This window comes from Salvia miltiorrhiza, unplaced genomic scaffold (genome assembly GCF_028751815.1).
Source record: "Salvia miltiorrhiza cultivar Shanhuang (shh) unplaced genomic scaffold, IMPLAD_Smil_shh fragScaff_scaffold_140_2, whole genome shotgun sequence".
In the NCBI taxonomy this organism is placed as follows: Eukaryota; Viridiplantae; Streptophyta; class Magnoliopsida; order Lamiales; family Lamiaceae; genus Salvia; species Salvia miltiorrhiza.
This window is the reverse complement of record NW_026651416.1, coordinates 131,432-152,527: the sequence shown is the minus strand read 5'-3', so window position 1 is coordinate 152,527 and position 21,096 is coordinate 131,432. Positions and strand designations below refer to the sequence as shown.

Genomic DNA, 21,096 nt, shown 5'->3' with positions numbered 1-21,096 from the left:
CGGGGTTATGACTTGGGGTGAACAATAAGAAATGGAAATGGACAATTACTTAACATTAAAGTATATGGAAATGTCACTCATAGATAAAATGCTAGGATCATATATGATTATTTGGATACTTATAAAACATACACATAAATGTGAACTGATTAAGGTGGGTTACCCAATAACACGTATAACAACTTCATAACATTGAGCTATCCTAATCAAAGAGCTTTGCAGCGGAAAACGTGTGAGATATACATATGAAGATGTATACTCAAGGTTACATTTCTTGAAATGTCAAAGGAACACCCGCTCAACATCATTCCATTCCATCAACTGCTCAACCTGCACATTTAGAAATACATGCAGGGCTGAGTATAAAAATACTCAGTGGGCATAGCCGAAAATACATTCATGCATACATATATAAATTGAACTGCCATAACAGTAACACACAGGGGTTTTCTTAAATGACCTGCGCTTACTAAAATATTTCTTTCATTTTCATAAAGTCGATCGGCCGATCATTTTCCTTCATATGATCCATATCTGTTCCTTTCTGTCACGCGCCGGGAAGGAGGCCTCCTTACCACGGACGCCAAGACCGGTCGCAAGCGACTCGCGGTCTCCATGAGTGTACACGTTAACCCTAGCTAGCGACCTTTGTCTAGCATAGGATCCCAATTGGATTTCCTTTAAAGTTGGCGAACCAACACAGATAGGATACATATAAAAACATAAACATTTTTGGCAGTCAATCATTTCATAAACATTTCATTTCATTTCATAAACATTTCATTTTTATTTCATAAGAGTCATTTATCATTTGGGCATAATAATAAACTGAAATTAACAGTTAAAATCATCTCATGCATATATTCGTATAAGAGGCCTACGACACGCAGGGGATCTCTATTTACATATAGTAAAAGTAATGCCCACCTGGTTAGGCAAAGCCTGAAGATCATAATCACTTATAAACCTGTCTTGGGAAAGCAGCGCTAATCCCCCTGGTCACAAAGCCTACAAGAAATTCTATTCTTAATAGGTCTCGTGAAGCTAATCTTAATTCATGGTGTTGTGCTTATTATTTTATGATTCACTTAGCCGGGTTTTCAAAATTTAGTAAATAAATAATTGAAAACTAAATTCTTGAGTTAAGGACACCAACAATATCCTTACTCGATTTTTCTTAAATAATTGGAATTATAATTAAAACCAATTAAATACTTTTATTGCAAAATAAATGCAATTTCATGTCATGCTTAGCATTTATTAAGTAATTTACTTAAAATATGCACATAATAATAATATAATATTATTATGCAAATTAAAAATAATTAATCAAACTTAATAAGTCTAATTAATTAAAATAGTGTATCTCCTTTAAATAAAAATCTGCATAAATCCAATTAAATTAATAATTGGGCAGCCCATGATTTAAAATAATTAGAGGCCCACTGACAAAAATAACTCTACTCATTTAAAACACATGGCCCAAACTTTCTTCTCTTTTTATTTTAAAGAAGTCGGCCCAGCTGAAATTTTGAAAACCAAGGCCCAAAACTAAACCCAACACCCCAAACCCTTTTCTCCTTCTTTTCTCCCTTCAAACAAACGCACACACCACACACATCGCAGCTGCGCAGCATCCTTCCCATCTCACTCTCTCTTCTCTCTCCATTCACGCCAAAATCTCTCTCAAAGCTCGGCCGCCGCAGTCTCTCTTCCGGCGAATTCACGGCTGGAAGGCTGCCGTCTCTCTCTCTCCCTCGAATCTCCTCCGGTCTCCCCCTACCGCTGCCAAGCCACGGCCGCGTCTCCGGCGAAGGGCGTCATCTCTGGTCACTTCTCCCTTGAATCCCCCTTGGCGACGACGAGCGCCGCCGCCTCCCTCGGTCTCTCTCTCGGCGACAGCAGCAGCCGGAGCCACCGTCGCCGACACCCTCAGCAATACCCAGCCCAGACCACCTCTCTCTCTCCAGCTGTGGCCGGGCAGCAGCGGCACCACCATCGCCGCCCTCAAATTCCCAGCGAGTAGCAGCCACCAAGCTGCACCCCATTCCCTTCCTTCTCTTCTCCCTCGTCTCCGGCAGTGGCGAACCTCCACCACCACCACGCACGCCCTCATCTCTCATGCTCCATCCTCGGCCGGACAACAACGGCGGAGCCGCCGCCGAGCCCTAGCCTCCCTCTGCCTCTCGACTCTCTCAGCCCGCAACCACACCGAGACCGACTGAGTTCGACGCTCAACAACAAGAAACGAGACTCAAATACACAAAGAATTCCCTTCTCTTAAAGTTTGATTCCCAGATTTTGTACTGAGCACTTGAAATCATTTGTTCATTTATATATATACCAACATATAATGCACATTTATGAATGAGTTGGCTACCATGTAACATGATTCTTTTTTTTTTTTAATTGTGATTGATTAGCTAGACTGAAAATATGATGCCTTAATCATGCATAAAAATGAATTAGTCAAGGGAGTTAGTTCATAGATGAAAACCTTGAGGGTTAATGATGGTTGGTGCTTGGTGCTTGGTGGCTTCTTTTGTGCGTTCTTGCCTTCTTGAATGCAGATGAGAAGAATGCAACATGTCTTTTGTGTAGAATGAGTAAAGTCTCTTTGGTATGAGTAAAGTCTCCATGATTTGATATAATTGAGATATGGCAGAGAGGTGTGGAGAGTAGGTGGGAGAAGGGAGGGAGTAGGTGGGTGTAATAATAGGTATTGATGGTAAGGGTTGAAAAAGTCATGATGATGATGGCAGTAGAGTGGCGGATAGGAGTTGTAGGGTGTAGGTGATTTGATAATTAAAAAGTTTTCAGGGTTGTATTATGAAAACTGTAATAATCATTCAGTGTTCGCTAAATAAAATAGTTCGTATAAATGATCGATGCTCAATTAAATAAATATGCAATGCATATAAATTTAATAACTAAATATTTACAAAAGCTTTTGTAAATCATTTTTGTTGGAATTAAAATAAATTCTTTTTCTCAATCCGGCGTGAATCATCTTAAATCTAAGTTTAAAATCTACTCTAAATTTAGCTAGGGAAAAGCGGGGCGTTACATTCCTCCCTCCTTATAAAAATTCCGTCCTCGGAATTGCATATCTGGTATTCTATCTTGTGATACTAGTCATTCGTTTCATTCATCTCTTTTGTGGCCTTTTCCATCCTGTGATGGTTCCACTACATGACGAGAACAATATTATTGCCTCGTAAAACTTGAATCTTGCGATCAAGTATCTGGACTGATTTCTCATCACAACTTAGGTCCTGGCTAGGACTACTTTATCTTACTTAATCACATGCTTTCTTAATTGCGAGGTGCTATACGTATTGTATACATCCACAATGCTTGGTGGCAGAGCCAACTTATAGGCTACAAAGGCCTAACTTATCTAGGATCTCAAAAGGTCCTATATAACGGGGTCGTAACTTGCTCCTCTTTCCAAAACGTATAACTCCCTTTGAGGGAGAGACTTTGAGGAAAACTCGATCCCCAACATTAAATTCTAATTCCGATCGGCGTTTATCGGCGTAAGACTTTTGTCTATCTTGAGTTTCTTTGATTCTTTGCTTGATGTGGTCGACCTGCTCAACCATCTGTTGGACCAGTTCAGGACCTAACAACATTCTTTCACCCACTTCATCTTAGTAAAGTGGTGAACTACCTTAATTGTTTCCTTCGTCCTAAGTCACCTTCTCAGATTTGACTAGGGAATTCTAATATCAAACTTTTCTCATCATCTTGGTAACTTTCACTTAAAGATTAATGGCACTCCTTCTGCCATGTAAACTCATTTTCTCATTTCCAAATGATTATTTAATGGGGGTTTCTAAGTTTCCATTGTGGTGGCGTTCCAACTTTATTCTTGCTGTAGCTTCTGGCACTTTAGTCAAAGCATTCACTCTCTTAGCTTGAGCCTACTAGCCTTGGGGTTGGGTTATACCTTAAGTTTAGTTCTAGTGCTTTCCTTCCATTTCCTTTTTCTTTACCTCCATCTTGAGGTGGTGTACATATCTTGTTTGTGCGTGAACTTTTTCCTTCTCCAATTTGTTGTAGTGACTCGGTGGTGAGAGTCTCGTTCATTGCTTGTTCCTTCATAATATCTCCTTAGTTTACTAGGGAAATTGAAAATCTCATGCCGCGATTCATTTACGAACTTCTTTACGCATTTCTCATTATTCATTTATAAATGACTTAAATAAGCATTTTAAACTCCATTAAAAAGGAATTGATTTAAAACATTTTAATCCTTTTAAAATCCATACTCATAAAGCCTTAACTCATGCTCTATCTCATAGTCTATCTCTTTACTCAACTCTATATGAACTCTCCACTCATCTCAAATCCTTAAGTTCAAGGATAGGTTTCAAGAAAATCATGGTACTAAGTCTCGATTTATCTCTCATATAAGGCTCGTCTAATCTCATTCAACACATAGATAACACAATCACATAAGGCACATAAGAAAACACAATCAAACATTATCAAAACATACTCTGTTTTTACACTGACTCAACTTCAAAATCTAACCTGTTCTTACTCTGACACCTCCTGGACTCGAGACTCATACCAAAAGAAAGATCTTCGAGTCTATTTTCATATAAAAAAATATAGAGTCAAAAACTCCAAGTATTGTAGGAGATATGACTGTCTTACTACAGTTTACCATATTCGGCAGTTTTGAGCAATCGAAAACTTGGATTTTTGAAAAATAGTAAATGTTGTCAAACTGGGCTCAAATTTTGTGGATATCTAGCTAACACAATAAGGTTAATACCATAAAATTTTGGAAAGCTAGATCACACAGGAAGCTACTGAAATGAATGACTCTTTCCCCTGCTCTCTGAAACTCTCGGTAGTAATGTGCAGTTTCGGTTTTGTATTTTATAAAAATAATAGACGAAGTCCAATTGACTTGAAATTTTACCGATGTTCTCAAGACTCATGTAGAGACTTGGTATTAAAATTTCAAAGCTTTTTGACATTGAAAAAAAAACGTCGATCACAGTAGGTCAGTAGGCCTACGAAATTCACCAAAATCTCATCTCAAACTCTTAAAATACTCAACTCAACATTCCTTCAAGGAAACTCATTAAAGCTCATTTTAAACACATATAACACTCACAAACATTCAAGCACAAAATAATGCTCATCATACTCAAATCTTGACTCTCTTCTTACATCATAACCTCAAATCTCTAGTAAAACGTTTCAATGAACGCATCATTAAAATTCTCTTCTCATTTTCATGATCAAAATTACTCAAATACTCAAACACGATCTCATTCATCATATAGATCATTATACACATATAGATTCCCTTTTATCATGTACTAAACTCTAATGAAACTTCATGTATCATCATAAAACTCTTAATAAAACATGACAAACTTTCACATAATGGTCATAAAGCAATTAGACCTCATTTTATCAATCATCGACTTCTCAAAATATGAAAACTCAAAAACTCATATAAACTAAACTAAGTCAAAAATTTTCTTAGCCAACAAAAGACTTACTCAAACATAATTATACACTAATATCATGCTCAAATACATATATCTTAAGCCAAAATCACTTTAATAACACATAGGCAAAAAGTCCTAATTTTTATTAAACTAAACTCTTTTGAAAATATCACTAATCATGTATAACCTATTGATCAAATCATAGATCTAACATCCTAGGTTACCAATTAGCACAAATCAACATCATAAAACAAGATCACATATAGATACACATGTATGTCATCTTCTTCCTCAAACTAACACTTTTCATTTTTCACCTCTCAACCTCAAGCTTCAATCTCATCCATCATTAATCATCTAAATCATCTCATAAACTCAAATCCATCATCAATACATCAATTGATCCATAGGATCTCAACATCCCAATTTTAGGTAAACTAACCTAATAGGAAAAATCTATATCTCATGGCTAATCATCAAGATATTCATATATATTAACTCAATAATCATCAATCATCATATACCTCAAGCCAATTCAAGAAAACAAACAACAAAATTTCGTAAGGTTTCAAGCCCCTAATTTTCGAAAATTTCATAGAAATAAGTTGGGTGTTTTTCTTGCTCAATCATGATCATATACTCACATATAACATCATACAATCTAGATCTATAAAAATAAGAATCACTTACCCAAGATTAAACAAAGATCAAAGTTTTCCTTTCTCACTCTTCAAACCAAACCCCACGGTCCACTTGAAATCTTCAAGAATTGAAAGGTGTTTATGTTGATTTGGTGGAGGATTTGATCTTGATGTGAACTTGGAAGCTTTGGTGATTCATCTATGGTGATCTTTTGGAGCAAAATCGGAAGAGAGGGAGAGAAATTGAGAGTGGCCGAATGGTGAAGAAAATGAGGGAAATGAAGTGAATTTGTCTTGCTTAGGAAGGATGATTGGAGACCAAACTCTATTCACCATTTAATACTTGTCCCCCCTATACACTAATCCCTTCCCTTCATCTTCATACCACACGTCCACTTCAAGTAAGGCTAAGGAAATTAATCACATGCTTATTAGATTAAAATAATCATGTGTGTGTAAGGTTGTGTGGTCTAGAATAAATCATGCATTAAGCTACATTAACAAAATCATAAAAGACTAATTACTAATTAATGCAATGCTATAACACAAAACTATTGTGACCAATATTTAAAATAAATATGGCACTAATATTAGTGCACTCACTCAATTATAATATTCCTCATCATAGGAAAAATGATTTGAAAATATTTTGTTTGGAAAAATTTTCATAAACCGGCATTCTTTGATTTCTCGGTAAAAATAAATTGCACTTGCTTTGAAAACTTAATTAAAATTCCAAGTGCTAAGGTTATCAAATAAAAATCATAATAACTTGCTCACAATGACATACGTAACAAAACTCACATAATCAATCAGTCACGTAATTTCACATAATATCACGTCAAAGCAGTCGGTAAACACAGACAAACTAGACGTCTCTCCGACCGATTTTTTTTATCAAGTTTTTTTTTTTATCAAGGTTTTTCACTCTTTCTTTCTCGACTCTATTTCCAACTCATTATTCCTATTTTCTTAATAGGACAGTCAATCTCTCTGACATCTCAGTATTCTCAATAGTGTTAAGACACTATCTCACAACATAGGGAATAGTACGGGGTGTTACATGTACTATCAAATTTAGATAAAATTCATGACTTCATGCATAATTTAAAATTCATGTGGCTCATATAAATACACTTAACTCACCAATTAAAACTTATGCACCACATTTATAAAATTTTCCTTTAACTAAGCACATTAAAACACATATATAATGATTAAATCACATCAGATAAATCAAACCAGTTTTTATTATAAATGGATGCCGAATCCTAATTATTAATAATTAAGCCCTTAATCAGGGATTAAAAGTCGGGGTATGACATACTATCCACTTTAAAAGAAATTTCGTCACGAAATTTGTACCACAGAAAATAATTCTGGGTACTTCTCATTCATGCTAGAATCGAGTTCCCACATCGCCTTTTCTTGATCATAGTGCTTCCAAAGAACTATTACTAAGGGTATCGACTTATTCCTTAGTACTTTAACTTTCCGATCTAGAATAGATTCGGGTCTCTCCTCATATCAATTGGATTCCTAATTCCAATTTATATACACGAGATTTACTTGAGAATAAGTTCCCTCGTCCTTTTTCGGCGGTTCATTTTTCTCCTACCTCATTCCTAGGGCTCATCTACGGGGTATTCTTTTTTCCAAAGACTAAAATAGTCATCAACCCATTTCTTGTTACCTATCACATGAATAACACTTTCCTATGAATTTATCTTAAAACTATCATAGACCAATTAACTTAAGTCCTCGTACTCGAACACTATATTACGGTCTTAGCTTGGACTCTGAATTTCTATCATAATGAGTGGTCGATATCATTTATAGGACAAAAACTAATCTCAACCAATCACAATGAGACACAATTATATGAAGTCATAGTTTGGGTAGTATACTACATCGGTAGACTAACATTTCTTGGTCTTATCAAACAAGGGGATCTATTATGACAACTCACGAGTTGCAAGGCTCAAACTCAACACAACATCAAAACAAGGTGTTGTAGAAATTGTTCAAGAGAATCAAAAGAATGACCAGAGGGTATGAAATGATTAACTACTAGGTCGAACAAAATGACCTCGAGTATGAACCCATCTGGCTTTTCAACCGAAAGTTGAAACACATGGGTTTTCAACCCAAAAGACGTCTACTGAGATTTGGATCATGTGGACTGGCCAGGTCCAACATCATCACCTCCCAGTCACACGAGAAACATCGTCCCGAACTTGAAGGGCCATGAACATACTATACATAACAAAACATAAGTTCATTATGACAATTAAACTTATCTTAAGGTTCCCTATCCTATTGATCTCAAACCCCAAACCTCTCTTAAGACATATACACACAGACATACGTACACAGGCAAAATACTCTATTCATAAAATCTATCCTGTAGCAAAAGTCGATTTGATATTCCGTCGTACTTGAACATTTGAACGTAGAGACTATGGTTCAACCTTTGATGCAACGTTTACCTTGAATTCGTCGCGTATCGTCATTCTGTGTTTTTCCTTTACCTCGTACATATCTTTCCATTCCTCTTCGTAGTTCAAAAGAATCATTGTTTTCTTGAGGGAGCTGAAATGCTCTAAGTTCTCTTTCATTCTTCTACATCATCACCTTAAGAATCTAGATTGTAGAGATATCCTACTAATCTAGTAGTCTATGTTCTTTTAAAATTGTGATCATGCAACTTATAGCAATCTATGTTCTCCGGGAAAACATATGTCAATTTTTCTATCATTCGTCTGATCATAACATCATAGATTGCGAAAATATGCCATGAAAGGCAAAACATTCAACATTTCATCATAACCTGCTCTTCACATAAACATATTCATGAAGCATTTTAGAACATTAACATCTTTAAAACGTTGAAACTGCAGTTACCTTCTTTCCTTGATTGAGCACGATGCAATGGAGTGTTGAGCGGTGCCATATGAACCCGTGTAAGTCTAAAGAATCAAACTAGACTCGACTCTTTAGAATAAGGTTTCTAGGGTCAGAGCGAACGAACCGCTCTGATACCACTCTGTCACAGCCCACTATCCCAATGACGGGTTAACCGGGGTTATGACTTGGGGTGAACAATAAGAAATGGAAATGGACAATTACTTAACATTAAAGTATATGGAAATGTCACTCATAGATAAAATGCTAGGATCATATATGATTATTTGGATACTTATAAAACATACACATAAATGTGAACTGATTAAGGTGGGTTACCCAATAACACGTATAACAACTTCATAACATTGAGCTATCCTAATCAAAGAGCTTTGCAGCGGAAAACGTGTGAGATATACATATGAAGATGTATACTCAAGGTTACATTTCTTGAAATGTCAAAGGAACACCCGCTCAACATCATTCCATTCCATCAACTGCTCAACCTGCACATTTAGAAATACATGCAGGGCTGAGTATAAAAATACTCAGTGGGCATAGCCGAAAATACATTCATGCATACATATATAAATTGAACTGCCATAACAGTAACACACAGGGGTTTTCTTAAATGACCTGCGCTTACTAAAATATTTCTTTCATTTTCATAAAGTCGATCGGCCGATCATTTTCCTTCATATGATCCATATCTGTTCCTTTCTGTCACGCGCCGGGAAGGAGGCCTCCTTACCACGGACGCCAAGACCGGTCGCAAGCGACTCGCGGTCTCCATGAGTGTACACGTTAACCCTAGCTAGCGACCTTTGTCTAGCATAGGATCCCAATTGGATTTCCTTTAAAGTTGGCGAACCAACACAGATAGGATACATATAAAAACATAAACATTTTTGGCAGTCAATCATTTCATAAACATTTCATTTCATTTCATAAACATTTCATTTTTATTTCATAAGAGTCATTTATCATTTGGGCATAATAATAAACTGAAATTAACAGTTAAAATCATCTCATGCATATATTCGTATAAGAGGCCTACGACACGCAGGGGATCTCTATTTACGTATAGTAAAAGTAATGCCCACCTGGTTAGGCAAAGCCTGAAGATCATAATCACTTATAAACCTGTCTTGGGAAAGCAGCGCTAATCCCCCTGGTCACAAAGCCTACAAGAAATTCTATTCTTAATAGGTCTCGTGAAGCTAATCTTAATTCATGGTGTTGTGCTTATTATTTTATGATTCACTTAGCCGGGTTTTCAAAATTTAGTAAATAAATAATTGAAAACTAAATTCTTGAGTTAAGGACACCAACAATATCCTTACTCGATTTTTCTTAAATAATTGGAATTATAATTAAAACCAATTAAATACTTTTATTGCAAAATAAATGCAATTTCATGTCATGCTTAGCATTTATTAAGTAATTTACTTAAAATATGCACATAATAATAATATAATATTATTATGCAAATTAAAAATAATTAATCAAACTTAATAAGTCTAATTAATTAAAATAGTGTATCTCCTTTAAATAAAAATCTGCATAAATCCAATTAAATTAATAATTGGGCAGCCCATGATTTAAAATAATTAGAGGCCCACTGACAAAAATAACTCTACTCATTTAAAACACATGGCCCAAACTTTCTTCTCTTTTTATTTTAAAGAAGTCGGCCCAGCTGAAATTTTGAAAACCAAGGCCCAAAACTAAACCCAACACCCCAAACCCTTTTCTCCTTCTTTTCTCCCTTCAAACAAACGCACACACCACACACATCGCAGCTGCGCAGCATCCTTCCCATCTCACTCTCTCTTCTCTCTCCATTCACGCCAAAATCTCTCTCAAAGCTCGGCCGCCGCAGTCTCTCTTCCGGCGAATTCACGGCTGGAAGGCTGCCGTCTCTCTCTCTCCCTCGAATCTCCTCCGGCTCCCCCTGCCGCTGCCAAGCCGCGGCCGCGTCTCCGGCGAAGGGCGTCATCTCTGGTCACTTCTTCCTTGAATCCCCCTTGGCGACGACGAGCGCCGCCGCCTCCCTCGGTCTCTCTCTCGGCGACAGCAGCAGCCGGAGCCACCGTCGCCGACACCCTCAGCAATACCCAGCCCAGACCACCTCTCTCTCTCCAGCTGTGGCCGGGCAGCAGCGGCACCACCATCGCCGCCCTCAAATTCCCAGCGAGTAGCAGCCACCAAGCTGCACCCCATTCCCTTCCTTCTCTTCTCCCTCGTCTCCGGCAGTGGCGAACCTCCACCACCACCACGCACGCCCTCATCTCTCATGCTCCATCCTCGGCCGGACAACAACGGCGGAGCCGCCGCCGAGCCCTAGCCTCCCTCTGCCTCTCGACTCTCTCAGCCCGCAACCACACCGAGACCGACTGAGTTCGACGCTCAACAACAAGAAACGAGACTCAAATACACAAAGAATTCCCTTCTCTTAAAGTTTGATTCCCAGATTTTGTACTGAGCACTTGAAATCATTTGTTCATTTATATATATACCAACATATAATGCACATTTATGAATGAGTTGGCTACCATGTAACATGATTCTTTTTTTTTTTTAATTGTGATTGATTAGCTAGACTGAAAATATGATGCCTTAATCATGCATAAAAATGAATTAGTCAAGGGAGTTAGTTCATAGATGAAAACCTTGAGGGTTAATGATGGTTGGTGCTTGGTGCTTGGTGGCTTCTTTTGTGCGTTCTTGCCTTCTTGAATGCAGATGAGAAGAATGCAACATGTCTTTTGTGTAGAATGAGTAAAGTCTCTTTGGTATGAGTAAAGTCTCCATGATTTGATATAATTGAGATATGGCAGAGAGGTGTGGAGAGTAGGTGGGAGAAGGGAGGGAGTAGGTGGGTGTAATAATAGGTATTGATGGTAAGGGTTGAAAAAGTCATGATGATGATGGCAGTAGAGTGGCGGATAGGAGTTGTAGGGCGTAGGTGATTTGATAATTAAAAAGTTTTCAGGGTTGTATTATGAAAACTGTAATAATCATTCAGTGTTCGCTAAATAAAATAGTTCGTATAAATGATCGATGCTCAATTAAATAAATATGCAATGCATATAAATTTAAGTGCTAATATATCAAAGTACCCATTTTCTTATAACAAAAATAAATTTTACCCACTCAAATTAAAACTTAAAATTTTACCCACTTTTTTGTTGAATGGACTAAATTGCCCCTAAGATAAAAGTTAAAAAAATACCCACATTTCACTCTCTCCTCTCCGTCCCTCTCTCTCGGTCGCTCTGTTCTCTCTCTCTCGCCAGTAGCTGCGCGGCGGTGGTGGCGTCGAAGCTGACGGCGACTCGCAGTCCCAAGCTTCGGCGGGAGATGAGTGGAGGAAGACGGCGACGGCGTCGGCGACGCTGACCTCGGCGGTGGCGAAGGACGCCGCCATGCGCACCATCGACTTATAATCAGATCTAGTTCTGAATATAATCAGATCTCCGCCGCCCCTCGACTTCTCGGAGCAATCTCCGGCGCTCTGGAGATCGGCGCAGCAGATGAGAAAATTTATTTCGAATTTGTATTTTTCAATTTTGTATAAAAATTGGGGAAATTAGTTAGAATGAATGGTTGTTAATTGGGGAAATTGGAGTGGACGGTTGATTTCTGGAGCCGGCTTGATTCGCCCTTTCTCAGTCACCGATTTTCAGATCGGAGCGGGAAAGAGACGAGCGAGGGGAAGGGACATGTGTGGGGGTGGCCGTTGTCTCTTTTTCTTTTTTTTCCCTCCGGGTAACTTGCTAGTTTTTGCGTCGGATTGAAGAGGCTGTGATGATTATTTTTCTCCTCCTTTTTTGTTTGTATGAGCTATTGGGTCGGGTAATCGGATTGTCCAACCGTATCTTGGCGGGGCGACCCGAACGGCGCGTGAATTCACGTGCAATCGGTGTCGCAGCCATGGCGTGTTTGGCCTCCGTTTGCCTGATGATAACAGATCTGAGCCTCACGATGGAGTATAATTTAGAGACTGTTCTGTCGTTGCCGCCTTGGACCGGCGAAGGTCCGATGCCTCCGCCGCTGGTTTCGCTGGGGTACCGCTGCCCTATTCCCACTCTTCCCTCTCTGAAAATCGACACCACCTCCGCGTCCGGATCTGGCGTCCCCGCCGGCCGCCGCTTCCGCTTGCTCGCCGCGTACTCGGCGGAGGGATCAATGTTGCTCAACATTAATTTTATTTTTAATGGAATATCAAAAACTGTATAAGCTTTGTTTTGATTGAATGCTAAGTATATTGGATCACAGATTGAATAAATTGATGAAAATCGCTCAATTTTGTGCAAATGTTCTTGAATTCACAACTGAATTATCGGCGTTGGTTGTGAATTCACAATTGAAATAGTGTTGATTGTGAATTAAAGTTTAATTGGTTGTGAATTCACAACTTGAAAAAATGTTGGTTGTGAATTCAAGTTTTATCAGTTGTGAATTCACAACTTGAAATAGTGTGGGTTGTGAATTCACGTGAATTCACAACTAACACTATTTATAGTTGTGAATTCAAACTTTAAAACTTGAATTCACAACCAATACTTGTTATTCAGTTGTGAATTCGAGTTTTAAAGCTTGAATTCACAACCAAAATTTATTTTGGTTGTGAATTCACTGGTTGTGAATTCGTGGGTATTTGTAAAAATTTTATATGTAAGGGTAAAATGGTAACTGTGGGTATTTTTTTAAGTTTTTATATTAGTGGGTAAAATTTATTTTTACTATATAAAAGTGGCTATTTTCAAAATCCACTCTAAATTTAATAACTAAATATTTACAAAAGCTTTTGTAAATAATTTTTGTTGGAATTAAAATAAATTCTTTTTCTCAATCCGGCGTGAATCATCTTAAATCTAAGTTTAAAATCTACTCTAAATTTAGCTAGGGAAAAGCGGGGCGTTACACCTTTCTATTTTAGTACATCATGGCCCACCACTACTTTTCCTTAATTAATTCATTACTCTCACAACACCTTTTAAAGTGGGACCCATTTTCCACTTACTTTAACTCTCAACTAACATTTCTTAAAATCCGTGCATTTATCTTTGTTCATATTTTTGTGAGACGGAGGGAGTAATATATTTGTATATGCGCTCACATTAGTTTGTCAGTCATAAAACTTATACTTCATCCCTCAAATAATTTCTTATCTTTCCTTTTTGGGTCGTCCTTGAAATAGCTTTCTATTCAATTTGGGACACTAACCCACCACTAATAATATTCCATTTATCCTTACTTTTTTTCTTTTTCACCACTCTAATATTAATTACTCCCTCCGTCTCGCTAATAATGACACATTTCTTTTCGGCACGGGTATTAAGGAGACTAAAATTAAGAGTAAACCACATACTTAATGTTATTTTTCATTATTTTTAATTAATCTTAAATCATTATTAGTATATCCCTTCCTTGCTCCTCCAACCTCCAAAGTTCTGCCGCCGGAGTCGCCACCGCCAAGAACAGCTCCTGGCCGGATCAACCCATCTCCAATCACCAAAGACTAAGGCTTTAAAGCATCTCCAGAAATTCAGTAAAAACTTGAAGGAAATTCCAAAAATTATCTCTGCAAATGACCAAAACAATCACAAATCTACAAACCCACATCTGCATTTTCCACCCAAAATCAATAGACCGAAGCATTTCCAGAACTTCTCCACTGCCTCTCTCAAATCCCACCTCCTCTCCGCATCCCACTCGCAGCAACACATCCCGATTTTCATCAACCCAGCCATCTCTGTCTCGAAGCATTTTAAGAAATTCTCACAACATTACAAACCCAGATTTTAAGAAATTGAATATCAAAGCTTACAAACCCAGATTTAAAGAGGTAGTGGCGGAACTAGCAACGGGAAGGAAGGACTACGGCGAACAAAATTCCGGACGTCCAAGTAGAGAAGCCGTCGTAGCGCCGCCATCTCTGAAAATCACAGCTGCCTCTTCTGTGAATTGCAATCGCTGGTGATTTTAGGTTTTACAAAGAGGTTGTTCTTCAAGAGGAGGTGGTGGAGAAGAGTATGGTGTGGAGCAGGCGCAGAGGATGCAATGGCGCGGAGCAGGAGGAAGGTGAGGGATGCGGCGGCACGGAGCAGGCGGAAGGTGAGGGAGGCGGCGACGCTAGGCGGTGGAGATGGTGGTGGAGGGATGAAGAAGAGGGGTAGAGAGAGATGGAAGGGGCGTGAGTTTAGAGAGAGAGAGAGTGTTACAAAGTAATTAGGGAGATTCATTTAGGTAGACAATTAGGGAATTAATTAAGTCTCAAGTGACCCCTTATTTTTGTCAAAATAGGAAAGGTGCCATCAATAGCGGGACAACCCAAAAAGGAAAGCGTGCCATTATTAGCGGGACGGAGGGAGTATAACACATTTTCACTATTTCCAATACTAACTAGAACACTTTTTCATTATTTAAAATAATTTGAATAACTTTATCTTAAAATTTGTACCCCTCCCTCCTAGTAAGTTATTTGGAGGACGGAGGGAGTACTATTAAGTCTGCAGCCAAAGACTATTGATAAAGCATTAAATTTAAAAAAGATTTTGAATACAAATAAGCTTTATTAATAGTAGTAGTTAGGGTTGGTAAACGGTTTGGTTACGTGTTAATCGAATCAAATTTTTGATTTACCGTAACCGAATTATGCTGAAATCTATAATCGATAACCGAACCAATTAACTGATTAATCGAATCAGGTTAATCGATTTAGTTAATCAATTAACTGAATTAATCGATTTACAATTAAAAATCTAACATATTATAATTATAAAATTGAATCTTAATTGCAAAAAAATAAATTTAATTTAACACCATATCCTAAATTTGAGATTTAATATGTAATTATCTCTAAAATAAAATAAATAATAAAATCGAGTAAAACAAACGTAACAGAAAAACAATAAAAATTGTAGCAAAATATGATGCATATGGTGTTGTTCATCACGCTCATACCAAAAAGAAAGCAGCCTGGTTCGTTCATCCCTGCAAATGGTTCGTTCATCCCTGCAAATGTCAATCCCCATATAAACACTGTTCCCTAATTCTAATTCTAATTCTATACTTACATTTTTAAGAAATCTTTCATATTAAATTGGAATTTTATTAAAAGAAGAAAAAAGAAAACCTAGGAAGAACCCTTGAAATCTTTCATATAAATTCCCAAAATTTCTCGAATACCAGATCATACGGAGTTAATAATTTAGGATATTTGTTTTAGTTTTAAAATTTTAATTAAAATATAATATATGTATATATATATATAATATATATATATATATATGTATTAATTCGGTTAATCACTTTTAATTGATCGATTATCGGTTAAATCGATTTACCAAATTTTAGAGTATTCTATAATCAATAACCGAACTGAACCGATTCGATAAATTTCGGTTATCGATTAATCGATTAATCGAAATTTTTTCGATTTGGTTACGATTATAACAGAAAAATCGAATCCAATATTTATCATCGTAGTAGTAGTACTAGTTAACAAGGTAACTGATTAGAATGTGAACAAATCATCGGAAAATTATTTGGAGATTAGTCAAATAAAAGTTTACCGTGAAGATCAAATATGATATAAAAGGGCTCCCAAAAAAGATGAGAAGCATCAAGCAAGCATAATGGAGGTGTATATATGTATGATGACAGTAATTAATAATAGTAGTAGTCGTAATCATGGACAAGAAGAGACAATTTCACTATCAGTTTACTTTCTAAATACTTACTCTATGATGGAGAATCATCTTCAGCTTTCATGTGGTACCTAGCTTGCTAGCTAGTTGTACTCATGATTCTAAATTAAGTGTATTCGAGTCTGAGATGGAATTTAATGCTTATAATAATACAAATCGAACCCATCGTGTCGAGGAGAGAGAGAAACCTACCACACAACCCTAACAAATGTCGTCGTTTGTATGCCACACATTATTTCTCCAATCGCAAAATCTTGCATGAGGTTAACCTCATCGTATGAGGCGGGTTTGCCCTGACCCTGTTATTCCAGACTTCGCGCTCCATTATCCTTAATGCTCGTTTGGTTCAAATAGAGAAATGAAAAATGAATGAAATTAAATAAAGGAGTGGAATGGTAACAATAACTATTACTTTTATTGAGTATTTGATTTAACAAAATGAATTATTAATAAGGGATTATCTTTATTTTATTTCCCCCTATTTTGAGGGGTAACAAATTGAGTGATTGGATTACACCCTCAAGTAAGGATAATGGGTAACTCATTACCCAAACCAAACAACAAGTAATAATTCACTTAATTGATTCTTTTTTCAACCTCTAAAAAACACTCAACCAAAGTACCAAACATGGGCTTAAACTCTAAGCTTCCTCTTTTTTTCTCTCTCCATCTCTCTCTCAAATATCGGTCACTCTCTCTTTCTCAATCTCACCGACAGCACACACACGCACGGTTCATCTCTCTCTATATCTGCCGCCGTTGCCTAAGACCGACAAAGGTCCGACACGAGCCGGCGTCGTCCGCCTGAGCCCCCGGTGCCCCTCTCTCTTCTTTCCCCCTTCCCCCTCTCTGTCTCGCTGACAGCGTACACACACATACGCGACGCTGCTGTCGCTGCTTCTCTCGAATCCAGAGCAGCCCCGCCGAGTCTGTCGCAACCCGATTCCGACACTAGTAATAGCGGGGACCGAGTATCGATACGACTAATAACAGAAAGGGGAAAGATAGAAAGAATACAAAGATCAACAGCGGAAGCTCACAAAGAAACATGCTAAGGAAAGATCATCATAATTCATCAAAAGGGAATAATCGTCAACATCGTCGTAACTCGATAAACATCAGGAATCTCAACATGAAAAGCAAAACAAGTATAGCTCAATTTTTATGTAGAGTCAAAATATTCAGAGTGTGATAACAAAAGGTGAACCGATTATATGTATGAAGATACATAATCGTGAGTAAAATGCTTGATTTAATATAACATAACTTCATATCAAAACTCTATCTACAAAACAGTCATATGACAGAGAAAGAAAACGTCAATCCCAAACATTCCCCACCAGCATCGCACCATACTCCCCCTCCGCTTATCCTGCACGTTTAGAAATACATGCAGGGCGTGAGTACATAAATACTCAGTGGACATATCGCCGAAAAACAAAACTGCTCATAGAGCTATAAATTGAACTTGCCACATTCCAGCAATACACAGGAATTATATCTTTAAAAGAACCTGTGCAAGCAGTTTTAACCATAAACATCATAATTAAGTGTCTGCAGACAAGTACTCGACATGTATGTACCACATCTACAACTCTTCATCATCATCAAGGTACTGAGAAGTAGGCCTCCTTCTCAAGCACCGTGACCGGCCGACCCGAAGACGGCTCACAGTCACCTCAGTGTACACTAGCCCTGGCAGGATAGCTATCAACTGCCTAGGACCCGATCGTCTCATCTCAACTCATCAGTAGAGGGTAAACATACAAGCTCAACATCATCATAAAAATATTGGCAAGTCAATAATTCTCAAACATCATCATAATCTCAAAACATCAAAACATCTCATAATTTCATCATCATTTAAAACAGTTTAGAAAAGCTCTTAAACTGTATACTCAAAATAATGCCCACCTGAAGACCTTACTCAAAATCTCCCATCAAAGTGGAGTTACTTACTTCCTTGCTCTGCTCGTGTCTTCAGGGATCATCATCATCGAAAGTTCATGTCATACAATGAATCTCGATTAGAAACTCTTTGACAAATTCTCAAGCCTTAACTCATACTCTATCTCATATTCTATCTCCTTACTCAACTCTATATAAATTCTCCACTCATCTCACATCCTTAAGTTCAAGGATAGGTTTCAAGAAAATCATGGTTCTAAGTCTCGATTTATCTCTCATATAAGGGTCGTCTAACTTCAGTCAAACACATAGGCAACACAATCACATAAGGCACATAAGAAATCACAAACAAACATCATCAAAACATGCTCTGTTTTTACACCGACTTAACTTCAAAATTTAAACTGTTCTAACTCCGACATCTCCTGGACTCGAGACTCATACCAAAAGAACGATCTTCGAGTCTAGTTCCATTTAAAAAAAAATAGAGTCGAAAACTCCAAGTGGTTTGAGAGATATGACGTTTTTACCACGATCTATCATTTCTGGCAGTTTTGTGCAACCAAAAGTTACCATTTTTGACAAATAGTAAACGTTGTCAAACTGGGCTCAACTTTGGTGTATATCTAGCTAACACAATAAGGTTGATACCATAAAAATTTGGAAAGCTAGATCACATAGGAAGCTACTGAAATAAATGACTCTTTCCCATGTTCTCTTAAATTTTCGGTAATAATGCACAGTTTAGGTTTTGTATTTTAAAGAAATATCAAACGAAGTTGAAATGGCTTGAAAGTTTACCAGGGTACTCAAGACTCATGTAGGGACTTGATATAAAATTTTCAAAGCTATTAGACATCGACAAACCATCGATCACAGTAGATCAGTAGGCCTACGAAATTTCTCCAATTTGGACTTAAAAATCATATATCTCAAAAACATCTCTAACTTGAATATAACATCATAACTCTCAACAACAAACTCATACCACAACTCATTTCATCACTTCTAATCATCAATCTAAACCATCACTTAACATCATAGCATGCTCAAGAACTCATATAACCATTCAAGTCTTCAAATCAACTCAAGAACTCATGAATTTCCTCCAAACTTTCGAAAATTAAGAAAAACAAAGAGTTGAAGTTTTCATGCTTCAATCTTCCATTTAAACTCACATAGCACATCATAGAAGCTAGATCTATGCAACTAAAGATCACTTACCCCAAGATTAACAAAGATCAAAGTTTTTATCTCTCATCCTTCATGATCAAGCTCCACGGTTCTCTTGGAAATTTCAAGATTTGGAAGTGTTTAAGCTTGATTTGGTGGATGATTTTGATCTTGATGTGTGTTTAGGAAGCTTTGTAGGTGCATCTATGGTGATCTTTGGAGAAAAATCGAAAGAGGGAAAGAGAGATTGAAGGTGGCCGAGAGTTGAAGTGTGAGGGAGAAGTGGGATGCTTGCCTTGTTAAGGAAGAGTGATTAAGGACAAAGCACTATTCCCAATTAATGCATGGTTCCCTCATAACTCTACATACTAATCCCTTGCCAACCTCCTTATCCACTTGCCATTTCAGATATAAGCATGTGGTAAAAATCAAAATAAAATAATAATAACACCAAAAATAGTGTACTCGAAAATATCACCTCGCATGTCTCAGTAAAATATTTCTCATAAAATACTGATATGCAAAATAATAATAGCTGTATGATATTTCCCGATTTTAAAAATAATCTCGTTCTCCAAAATCTCGAAAATAATCCGTGTTAACATAACACGAAACAAATCATACTCACATCATCATACAACCACACGTAACAAGTAGTCACGTAAACAATCACTCAAACCATCTCCGATAAAACACGGATACAATTCACATCAAAGCAATCAGCAATCATCTCTCAAATCGACTCTCCCTTCTATAGGGTTTCTCACTCACTTATCTCAACTCTATTCTTAATCAGATGTTCCTATTAACAATAGGTCAATTAAACTCACAGATACTCGATCTCAGTTCTGCCAACAGAGCAGAGAAAAGAATTCTCGGTTCAGAGCAGAGAAATGAACTCTCCATCAGAGGAATGAATTCTCTGCCAGAGCAGAGGAATGGTGATTTCTCTGTCAGAGCAGAGGAATCACTAGTCAGAGCAGCGAAATCATTGGCCAGAGGAACCGAATGCCAGCGGAATGCTCGCCAGCGGAATGCTCGCCAGCGGGATGCTCGCCAGCGAAATGCTCGCCAGCGGGATGCTCGCCAGCGGAATGCTTGCCAGCGGAATGCCGAATTCTCTGGCATAGCAGAGAAATGAGGGCAGACAAGAGCAAACTCGAAAATTCATCAACTTTTTCATTCCCAAAGTTAACCAAACACTCTCAAACATCAAAATACTATCAGACTCATACTTCCATCTAACATAATAACTCGTCTCATCAAAAAGTGTAA

General features: G+C 37.6%; 3 long non-coding RNA genes across 3 annotated transcripts; all 3 read right to left on the bottom strand.

Moving 5' to 3' along the window:
- Positions 1-39: 39 nt before the first annotated feature.
- LOC131002481 (uncharacterized) lies at positions 40-2,690 on the bottom strand. Its single transcript, XR_009094312.1, has 3 exons — positions 2,498-2,690; positions 928-1,008; positions 40-330 (listed from the first exon to the last, which is right to left on the bottom strand). It is a non-coding gene; the product is annotated as an uncharacterized LOC131002481 (long non-coding RNA).
- Positions 2,691-8,685: 5,995 nt separating this feature from the next.
- On the bottom strand, positions 8,686-11,887 carry LOC131002475 (uncharacterized). Its single transcript, XR_009094309.1, has 3 exons — positions 11,695-11,887; positions 10,126-10,206; positions 8,686-9,528 (listed from the first exon to the last, which is right to left on the bottom strand). It is a non-coding gene; the product is annotated as an uncharacterized LOC131002475 (long non-coding RNA).
- Positions 11,888-17,881: 5,994 nt separating this feature from the next.
- On the bottom strand, positions 17,882-20,112 carry LOC131002474 (uncharacterized). The gene is made up of 3 exons (XR_009094308.1): positions 19,873-20,112; positions 18,655-18,718; positions 17,882-18,112 (listed from the first exon to the last, which is right to left on the bottom strand). It is a non-coding gene; the product is annotated as an uncharacterized LOC131002474 (long non-coding RNA).
- Between the last annotated feature and the right edge of the window lie 984 nt (positions 20,113-21,096).